We start from the raw sequence: 11661 nt of genomic DNA, 5'->3' as shown, positions 1-11661 counted from the left end.
GCCTCCATAATTAAACCCAACCATCATTGGATCCCAAACAGAACCTGGAATCAATGCTAAAGAAAATGCAGGTTTAGTCTGTCACAATCCAAGTTTACCATTTGCAAAATCACTGCGAATTAAGGTGGAAATGGTTGGTTGTCAATAATAGGACACATAATGGGTACCATGACATTACTTTCTGCTAAGTACCTGGATATGGTAATGAAAGGGACAAGGGATGTAATGTAGGGGTTGCCTGTGTCTGGATGGTGGACAGAAAAACTGTGGGATAACCAATAGATCTTCTCTACTAGTTGTCTGTCTGGGCTATTTGGAGACTATTTGCTGTGAGACCCCTTATATAACCACTTATATAACCACTGCTCCCAAAACTTTAAAAACCTAGATATCAGGCAATTGGTTGAAAGCACTATCCTGCTTCTCTCAGTCCAATGACGCCCTCACTCTGAAGGTCTATTAAGTGGGAAAAATGTTTAGAGTGCATCGTATGGGCATGTCTACCAGTCAAGGATCCCTCACCAGGAGGTGCACTACCCAAAGTTTGGTCAATTTCCCAAACATAAACTGTTCTCATGTGGGAGTCAAAGACGTATGTAGTTAACCATGTTTTTGAGTCCTTCTTTAAAAAACAAACAAACAAAAAAAAAAACAATGGGCACACCAGGAACACGTTGTATTATATGTTGCCATCTCTTTGACAGATTGTTTTATGTTTATATTGAGACGTGGCTGAAAATCCATGTGAATAGAGCCTTTTTACTAAAGGGGTATTCCAAGAAAAATCAACTTGTCTCCTATCCACAGGATCTCCGTATCCACAATATCTCCATATAGGCCCCCAACTCTTGTTTTATGTATAGAGCCGCAAGTACAGCACGTGACCCATGGCTCTATTCATTTCTATGGAGGTGACAGAAAAAGCCAAGGAAATCAGAAGAGCACTTACTTGGCTCTCTCCAGCACCTCCATAGGAATAAATAGAGCCATGGGTCATGTGCTGTACCCACAGCTCTATCCATACCACAGAAGCCAGAGGCAATACAGAGATGGAGCAGTTATAGTAGGGGAGCTGGTAAAGACTTTGACCCTCCAGCTGTTGCAAAACTACGATTCCCATCATGCCTGGACAGTCAAAGTTAAAAGATGATGGGAATTGTAGTTTTGCACAAGCTAGAAGGCCGAAGGTTCCCCATTCCTGATCTAAAAAGTGCTCCCGGGACCCCTTTTAGAGAGTGTTCAAAATCTGTCTTACCCTCTACTTTACACAATTACATAAGAAAACATTGGGAGAATTTGTGTTCCCAAACACTAAAGGATACGTAACACAATTGTTGACCCTGATTTTATTGCAGTTTTTTAAGCTCATCCGGTCCTCCCTTAATGGACTTGGGGAACTATAAGAGTCCAACTGCGTCTTGTGATATTTATGCGTGTGAGCTGTCTACAAAGCTAAATGTCTGGATTACTATTATCTGTATTATGCTGTATGTGGACTGAATACAGACAGGAGAATTGTTCTCCAAATAGGTTGACTGATTGAGAAGTACAGTAAATAGTGCAGAGGCACATGTCATGGATAATGCCGGCTCCATACAGCTAAGCCGGAGAAAGAATTAACCCGCACTAAAATACCCATTTGGAAATGAAAACTAGTGGGGGAGCCAGCTAATGCGTCCTGCCTATGCCTCTGCGACTCTCACCATAGCCGAACATGCTGATGGCCAGGGAGATTTCACTTTCATGAATTAATATTGGGCTTAAGGTCTACGCTGATTCAATTGTGTGTTTAAGTGTCTTAAATGCAACATTTTCCATGGCATACAGAGCACAGTGGTAATAGCTGAAACTGAAGCAAGTGGATGGATAGATAGATAGACAGACAGACAGACAGACAGACAGACAGACAGATAGATAGATAGATAGATAGATAGATAGATAGTAGAACAGCGGGGAGCAGTTAACCCCTTAAGGTCCAAGCCAATTTTCGTTTTTGCGCTTTTGCTTTTTCCATTTTATGTTTAAAAGTCCATAGCGCTTGCATTTTTTCACCTACAGACTTATATGAATGCTTATTTTTTGCGAAACCAATTGTACTTTGCAATTACAGGCATAATTTTTCCATAAAATATGTTGTGAAACCATTTGCGCTGTCAAATTGAAAAAAAAAAACGAATTTGTTTTGATTTCGGGGAGTTTTGCATTTACGCCGTTCTCCCTATGGTAAAACTGACTTGTTATGCATGTTCCTCAAGTCGTTACGATTACTATGATATATAACATGTATAACTTATATTGTATCTGATGGCCTGTAAAAAATTCAAACCATTGTTAACAAATATATGTCACTTAAAATCGCTCCATTCCCAGGCATATAGCGCTTTTATCCTTTGGTCTATGGGGCTGTTTGAACTGTCAGTTTTTGTGCCATGATGTGTTCTTTCTATCGGTACCTTGATTGCGCATTTACAACTTTTTGATCGCTTTTTATTAAATTTTTTCTGGATTTGATGCGACCAAAAATGCGCAATTTTGCACTTTGGGATTTTTTTGCGCTTACGCCGTTTACCGTGCGAGATCAGGAATGTGATTAATTAATAGTTCGGGCGATTACGCGCGCGGCGATACTAAATATGTTTATTTATTTATTTATTTATTTATATTTATAAAATGGGAAAAGGGGGGTGATTTGGACTTTTATTAGGGGAGGGGATTTTTTATTAATAAAAACACTTTTTTACTTTTTTTTTTACATGGACTAGAAGCCCCCCTGGGGGGCTTGTATATACATAGCACTGATCTCTCATAGAGATCAATGCTGTGTATATACACAGCAAAGATCCATGAGATCGGTCATAGATTGCTATGGCCTGCTGCAGGCCATAGCAATCTACTGCCGAGCCGGGATCAGCGTCATTCCGACGCTGAGGCCCGGAACGGCCAGAAGAACGGATCTCCCCCCCGCGATCGCATCGCGGGGGGGAGATCCGACCCACTAGACACCAGGGATGTTGTGCATAAAGCACTTCAATGCCGCTGTCAGGTTTGACAGCTGCATTGAAGTGCTTAATTAGCCGGCGCGGCAACGGGACCCGCGCCGGCTAACAGAGGCACTGCCCGGCTGCACGTGTCAGCCGGGATCAGCGCCGTTCAGAGCGGGGTCCCGGCGGGACCCCGCTCTGGACACCCCCCGCGGCGCCATGACGTATCAGATACGTCATGGGTCGCTAAGGGGTTAAAGAACAAACCTCATTTGCAAAACTATATGCTTGTTATAAGTAATGTGGAGCAAAAAGGCCAAACTGTTTGGGTTCAGCAATAGAGATGAGCGAACCGGGTTCGGGTTCGAGTCCATCTGAACCTGATCGTTCGGCATTTGATTAGCTGGGGCTGCTGGACTTGGATAAAGCTCTAAGGTTGTCTGGAAAACATGGATACAGCCAATGACTATATCCATGATTTCCACATTGCCTTAGGGCTTTATCCAAGTTTAGCAGCCACCGCTAATCAAATGCCGAAAGTTCGGGTTCGCTCATCTCTATTGAGCAACATTCTGCGAACCCTTGCCATATCCATGTATTCCAGGACTCTGTATCCAACTTCTCAGCCTCGGGGAGCCAAACGCCAAGAATTTGTGTTAGGAGAAAGTTGTTAGACTCGAACAGTTTGGCCTCTCTGCTCAACACTAGTTATAGGTAATGTCCTGCATGGTGGACATTGTCATGTGTTTTGACTTTAAGGCCGGGTTCACATGCTGTTAAACAGAGGCTGTTCTGTGACTCGGCCGGGTCACAGAACAGCTGTTGTCAGTGAAGATTATCGCAGCCGGTACTGCAGTACTAGCCGGATAAACTTAATTTTTGCTGAATTGGGATGCAGGTGCATCTGTGTACGCCCGCATCCCAATTCACCATAGCACACCATGGAAAGTGCGGCCGGAGCCACACTTTCCATTGTGTGAACTGACATGTCTGTGTGGTCACTATTCAATGAATAGCGGCTGCACAAAGCTGACATGTCAGTTTTTCGTGTAGCCGATTGGAATCCCAGCCGGAGTGTATACTATGTGTATACCGGGGATTCCCTCTGACTTCTATGCAATGTATCTTTTGCATTAATCACGGGCATTGTTGCAATTTGCAACTATGGCCATGATTAATACAAAAGATATGTTGTGTGAACTCAGTCTAAACATGTATGTGCTAAGAAGACCTGGTAAAAAGCTGGCACTTGCTGGCACTGTGCTCTACTGCAGGTTAAGTCTTATCCATCTCTTTTCTCTAAGGTGGTCGACTGTCCTGTGTTAGCTGTCTGATTCACGGCGTGGACAAGGGTGAAGACTCCCTTGTCCCTGGTTTCCCGAGAGGTCTTGTCTAGTAACTTATGAAGGTTGGGAGGCTATCTGCAGAAACACCTTTATACAGGTCCTGTCTGGCCTGTAGCCTGACACTAACTGCTAACTAAAGAAAGTCGCTACTAGAGAGGATGAGGTGTGTGTGTGTGTGTGTGTGTGTGTGTGTGTGTGTAGTTAGACCTAAGTGTTAGCTGCAGCTGTACTGTGTGAGAGTGACATCTAGTGGTTGGAGTAAGGAACAGCAGCCAACCTGTCGTAACTTGTGACACTAGAAAGATAAACTTTTACCAAGGTGTAAGAAGAAGAAAGAAAAACACTTAGTGGGACACTATATAGATATAGTGATTGTGCACCGTTCCTTCAGTGATTGGGCAGAGCAATTTAAGAGCACTTGGGGTTGTTCAGGAAAATATGGCTGCTCTCCTCCAGGAACAGCACTTCTGTCCTCAGTGTGTGTGCTGTTTTTCGCAGTTCAGCTCCATAAGAAGTGAATGGAGCTGAAGAGTAATACCCCACACAACCCGAGGACAGGGGTGGCACTGTTTTTGCAAGAAAGTAACTGTGATTTTTTTTAATCCTGGATGTCCCCATTAAGTCACAGGCACTGAAGTTTGGGGGAGGCCAAATGGCCAGTCTGTCCCATTTGAAGAGGCCAGTGCTATAAAAGAGGCTTTATATTTGGGGGCCCTATTACAGATGGGCCTGTGACTTCCCTATAAGTATTTGCATGGTAATCCACATAAATATTCAGCAACTTTGCTGTGTTTCTACTAAAGGCACAGTGATCTGTGAGCATATGGCCTGATATAGCACATTCACTGGTGCTCAGACCTATAGGCTGCCTGGTATTAACACATTATGATGTAAAGTTGCTGATTGACATTTATTCTAGGTTTTGGTGACAGATCTGCTTATATTGGAGCCTTTGTTGTCAGATTACGGGTAAACTCATTTGCATCACTAAGACTTTGGCCTATTTCTTTTCTTTCTTTATTTTTTTTTCTGTTGCTTATGTTTCAATAGTGAGGGAACAGTATTTTGCGCTGAAAAGTACCCTGAAAATGTTATTTGTCATGTGGTAAGCATGGGATATTGTACATGATATCAGAAATGGCAGTATACAAAGGATATAGCTGTGGTCTTTACTAGGATTCTGATGTATTGTGGAATATTCACTATATGTTCCATTCAGTGTCTCTTGGTGTAAGATGTACCCATGGTATAGTATGATCATAATAGATGGTATGGTCATAATAGATAGTATGGTCATAATAGACACGTCTGCTCTTTGTTTATTGGAGCCAGTTGTTGCAGGTCCTTGGGTAAAACCATCCATGCTGCCCCTCCATTCAGCAAGCAGTGTCCTATAATGAGTGGATAACTTACATCTTAAGGCTATGTTCACACACCGTTAGAGACCGGCGGTTCCGTGACCCCGGCTGGGTCACCGAACCGCCGGTCTCTGCCCGGATCATCCCGGCCATAACTTAAGTGCTGGCCGGAGGATCCGTCCGGCCACTGAACTCTGATGCGGGCGCATCAGCGTGCGCCCGCATCAGAGCTTCCCTTAGCACATAATGAAGCGAGCGGCATGTCAGTTTTTTCCGGCGGCGTATAGGATCCCGTCCGGAGCGCATACGATGTGTGTATGCTCCGGCCGGGATCCCACTGCAAATAGGGCATTGTTCCACACCGCAAAACTACGGCCGTAGTTCTACGGCGAGAACTACGGCCCTAGTTTCACATTGTGTGAACATAGCCTAAACCAGTAGTGTTTTATGGCCTTTCAGCTGTTACGGAACTACAATCCCCATCATGCCCAATTGCATTGTGTATATTGTAAGTGAACCCATACGCATTTGCAGTTAAAAGCTGCACTCAGGTAAAAGACTTGTAGTTCCTGCTTATAGCCACTAGGGGGCCTTAGTGTCTCTTCCTTCAGTACAATGTTACTGGTCCTCAGTCCTGCACCAGGGCACAGAAGAAAGAGTAGATGCTGGTGGATTGTAACCACCCACCTAATGGGGGATATTATCTACACAGATCATCTACCGCATAGGGAATATTATCTACAGGGTCCACCAAAGAATGAGAAATATTACCTACTAGGTGGGGGTATTATACACTTAGGCCTTCTACCAAATGGGTCCATCATGAAATGGAAGATATTATCTACAAGAACCACCTACAGAATGAGAGACATTATCTACTAGGGACACCTACCTAGTGGAAATATTAGCTAAAAAGGACCACCAAAGTAATGGAGGATATTATCTATTGCCTTGTTTACCTGTAAGTTTCATGTCAGCCATAGAAATGCTGAAAGACAAGTGTGGTGACCCAGGGGTGCAAGGTGTTGTATATGCAGAGCTAGGTGTTGTGGTATGGCTGCTGCACTTGTCACAGGGCTTGGAGTGGTAGTAGCTCATTCTGGATACCAACACATGGCCATTACAGGTGTCCCTAGTATCCCCTCTGTGGTGTGATGGTGCAATGGTACAAATACACAATCTCCGGGGGTAACTGTAAAACACTAGCCTATACTTGGAGGCCTCTTAAAGGCAGTACACCACTTTTCAACAACTGTGTTCTCAAGGTGCGTTTTGAGCTTGAGAGTTTTGCAAGCGAGGGGACCTATCTTATAGCAAGGCACTTTGCTGGGGGAATTCTGACAACCTTGGCCCATGTTGCAGTAATTTAATTACAGAAGCATACCCGTATTCACAGCAAGTAGTTATTTGTCAATATTGTCAAGTCCCAGGTTTGTACAATTGGGCTGAGCTAGCCCCTCAATACTGAGCATGAAAAGCAGGGCACGTCGGCGTGTAGCACTTCTCCAGCCACTTTAGATATGACCCTGTACAGACTTGAGGGACTTTGAGCTAAACTTGAATGTTACAATCCCCCTCAACGTGGAAATGTCTGGTCCCCTTGCCTATGGTAGTTAACCCCTCTTTGCTTTAACAGGCCATAGCTTGACTTTCAGGAACTTGAGGAACGTTGAAACTCAGCAGCATAGACTTCTCACTGAATGACTCTCTTTTCCACATTACACTGTGTAAAACTTCAGCTAATCTAGAAATGAGCAGATGACCCCATCCACCAGGAACACAGGAATTGCGGCCATCACAGAGAGTCACAGCTCAATGTGTCCATCAATCACATGAGTGCCTTCTCTGTGAGCCCTCAGATGGCCTGGTATACATAGAACTTCCTGTTTTCTGACTCTTTGAAAAAAAAAAGAGTCAGAAAACAGGAAGTGCCGTGTTCTCCATGATAACAAAAAAAAAAAAAAGTTAATTGCAAACTTGCTTTATATCACATCTACTGTTGGTTTAGATTTTAAAATTTATAACGACAGGTACACTTTAAAGCCAGGACTAGATATTTATTGTTGGAGCCGGCTCTGAGGTACCTTGGCACCTGATCCAAACTGGAGGTAACTTTTACAGGAAAACCATCAACAGTCCAAAACACATATCACAACCGCTGAATAGCCACCCATAGACAGATGCAGCATAAACAGCTCCCCACAGAGTCAACAGGATGAAACACATATCACAACCACAGAGTGGCCACTCATAGACAGATGTATATTAGAAGTACTTACGTAACAGAGATAAGTTTGTCCCTAAGCATCATGTTCTGTACTTCGCAGAACGTCATTAATCCTAATTAGAGATGAGTGAACCTGAAGCATGCTCGAGTCCATCCGAACCCGAGCGTTCGGCATTTGATTAGCGGTGGCTGCTGAAGTTGGATAAAGCCCTAAGGCTATGTGGAAATCATGGATATAGTCATTGGCTGTATCCATGTTTTCCAGACAACCTTAGAGCTTTATCCAAGTTCAGCAGCCCCGGCTAATCAAATGCCGAATGTTCGGGTTCGGATGGACTCGAACCTGACCCGGTTTGCTCATCTCTAATCCTATTACAGTAGACATTGCTAGATAACCAACTCATTTCTGCTTGTTTGTATCTCTCCTTCTCACCTACAATCAGACTCTTACCCCAAGGGCATTGACTCATGTAGTTTCAACCAATTTCACACTCAATAGGCTTTTTCTCACTACAGGCCTTAGAAGGCCCACCTACAGTGTTCTTCCTACAACAACCAAGGTCAGACACATCAAGTCCTTACTCATAGGGACCTCAGATAACCTCCCGCCCCCCTCCCCGCTTCCATTGTCTACTAGGTCCAGTTCACTGCTAACAGTAACATCTATAATCCAGACCCCAAAGGTTATACCACATTCGCAGAACTAACTCCCAATGCCACTTTTCCAGCCTGCATGGTAGTTAGTGTCAGAAGATGTGTATGCTATATGTGTAGCCAACCAGTGGTTCTAATATAAATTGCGGTCTGTTGAGGATGTTAGGGTGTTGTACTGAATGTGTACCATGAAGAACTGAAATCTCTGATCATCCCGGCCGGTACTATCTTCATTGCCGCTGAATTCGGATGCAGGCGCATCCGTCCGCATCCAAATTCCCCACTGCACATAATGGAGCGTGCGGTCATTGTGTGAACTGACAGGGTTTTCTGTGGCCGCTATTCACTGAATAGTAGCCACAGAAAACTGACATGTCAGTTTCTTGCGGCGCCACTAGGGATCCCGGGCGGAGTGTATACTATAGGGAGAGATTTATCAAACATGGTGTAAAGTGAGACTGGCTTAGGTGCCCCTAGCAACCAATCAGATTCCACCTCTCATTCCTCACAGACTCTTTGGAAAATGAAAGGTGGAATCTGATTGGTTGCTAGGGGCAACTGAGCCAGTTTCACTTTACACCATGTATGATTAATCTCCCCTCTATGTGTATACACTCCAGAGGGGATTCCTTAGAAGGCAGAACTACGTAAGTTTCGTTCAGAAGGTATCACAATCCAATTCCTTGCAGCACCTATAAGACAAAAAAAGCACATATACAGCAAAACCTCATATATACATACATATATATAATGCCAAAACTTATAACGAATTACGTATCCATGATCTTTCATTATTATTGTCAATGTTATTGTAATGTGCATGTAGGTCATGCTGGATATTGCTACTAATACAGTTCTGGTCACTATTACCAGTTTATTGCACGTCGCAATCCGGATGATGAAGCAAAAGAGGAAATTTTCAGTCAGCGTCCGTGCATTACACAATGTCCAGTAGGGGGAGCTAAAGATTCATTTAGATTTTCATGTCTGCTCATTGTAAGCCCCTGGCTGCTCAGCAGATAATGCTGCTGTCCTTGTTACACTGTCTAATCATCAGGGCAAACATCAAACAGCTCCAGAGATCACACACATCCACCTCTTCACACCGGCCGGACCTGAAATGTTAAAACCTTTTAGATCTTAGCAAACCCACCAAATCTCAGTGTGACCAGCCCTGCACCTCTTACTGCATGCAAGTCCTGGATCAGTGTCAGCGCCTTCTGTTCTATACATGGAATAGAGGCGGATAATATTCTATCCATCTATCTATCCATCTATCTATCTATCTATCTATCTATCTATCTCCTATCTATCTATCTATCTATCTATCTATCTATCTATCTATCTATCTATCTATCTATCTATCCATCCATCCATCTATCTAGTATCTATCTTCCACATAGATTATTATTTATTATAGACTAAATTTTCATGGGGTGGAAAAGCTGAGGATTATACCTGCTGCGGATTTGTACAGGTAAATTCTACAGTGGATTACACTACCAGGCAAGTGTATGAGGCTGTATAAATCATATCCACATGCAGCAGACCTTTTCCCCATGAAAATACAGTATAAGTGAGTTGTTGATCATAAATTATAAAATTTAAAATCTGCAAATTTCAGATTTTTACACTGTCCATGCCTAAATTTAACACATGCATGCTCCATGGATTTGTGCAAAAATTCCACCATGGCCTCAGGCAGGGGTAGGAAACCTTGACTCTCTAGCTGTTGTAAAACTACAACTCCCATCATGTCTGGACATCCAAAGCTTTAGCTGTCCAGGCATAATGGGGGTTGTAGTTCTGCAACAGTTGGAGAGCCAAGGTTCCCTACCGCTGACCTAAGGAGAAAAGGAGAAAAACCCAATCCCATATTATCTGCCCCTTAAGGTGTTATCCAAAGACAAGTTGTCACCCAGCAGGTCAGATGTCACTCCCTGACTCAGCACTGTGTATGGAAGAACAAAAACCGCCTATTTAGTTTAGGCTTAGAGAACTTGGACCCAAAAGTTAGACCTCCCATGATCAAACATTGGTGGCATAGTCCCCTCTATTCATGTGGTGGCAAACCCCCTTTCTAGGTTAGATAATATAGGGTTTAGTGAGAGGAATGTCAGAGTATGATTTGCAGTAACATGCTCAGTGATGGCTCCTCACCCCCAGACACCAGGTTGCAGAGATACATGTAATTACAGCCCAGCACTTCATGTATACTTCTATACAGATGTGTGCATGTCTTACTATTTCTCTTCTGGGATATATTGTCAGCTACTCTGCATGGTACATAGTGCAGCTATTCTCCAGGGCACACAGTATAATTCTGCATGGCACATAGTGCAGCTATTCTCCAGGGCACACAGTATAATTCTGCATGGCACATAGTGCAGCTATTCTCCAGGGCACACAGTATAATTCTGCATGGCACATAGTGCAGCTATTCTCCAGGGCACACAGTATAATTCTGCATGGCACATAGTGCAGCTATTCTCCAGGGCACACAGTATAATTCTGCATGGCACATAGTGCAGCTATTCTCCAGGGCACACAGTATAATTCTGCAGGCACATAGTGCAGCTATTCTCCAAGGCACAAAGTATAATTCTGCATGGCACATAGTGCAGCTATTCTCCAGGGCACACAGTATAATTCTGCATGGCACATAGTGCAGCTATCCTCCAGGGCACACAGTATAATTCTGCATGGCACATAGTGCAGCTATTCTCCAGGGCTCACAGTATAATTCTGCAGGCACATAGTGCAGCTATCCTCCAGGGCACACAGTATAATTCTGCATGGTACATAGTACAGCTATCCTCCAGGGCACACAGTATAATTCTGCATGGCACATAGTGCAGCTATTCTCCAGGGCTCACAGTATAATTCTGCATGGCACATAGTGCAGCTATCCTCCAGGGCACACAGTATAATTCTGCATGGTACATAGTACAGCTATCCTCCAGGGCACACAGTATAATTCTGCATGGCACATAGTGCAGCTATTCTCCAGGGCACACAGTATAATTCTGCATGGCACATAGTGCAGCTATCCTCCAGGGCACACAGTATAATTCTGCATGGCACATAGTGCAGCT

The sequence above is a fragment of the Dendropsophus ebraccatus genome, chromosome 11 (genome assembly GCF_027789765.1).
Source record: "Dendropsophus ebraccatus isolate aDenEbr1 chromosome 11, aDenEbr1.pat, whole genome shotgun sequence".
NCBI classification, from domain to species: domain Eukaryota; kingdom Metazoa; phylum Chordata; class Amphibia; order Anura; family Hylidae; genus Dendropsophus; species Dendropsophus ebraccatus.
Note: the sequence above shows the minus strand (reverse complement) of the source record.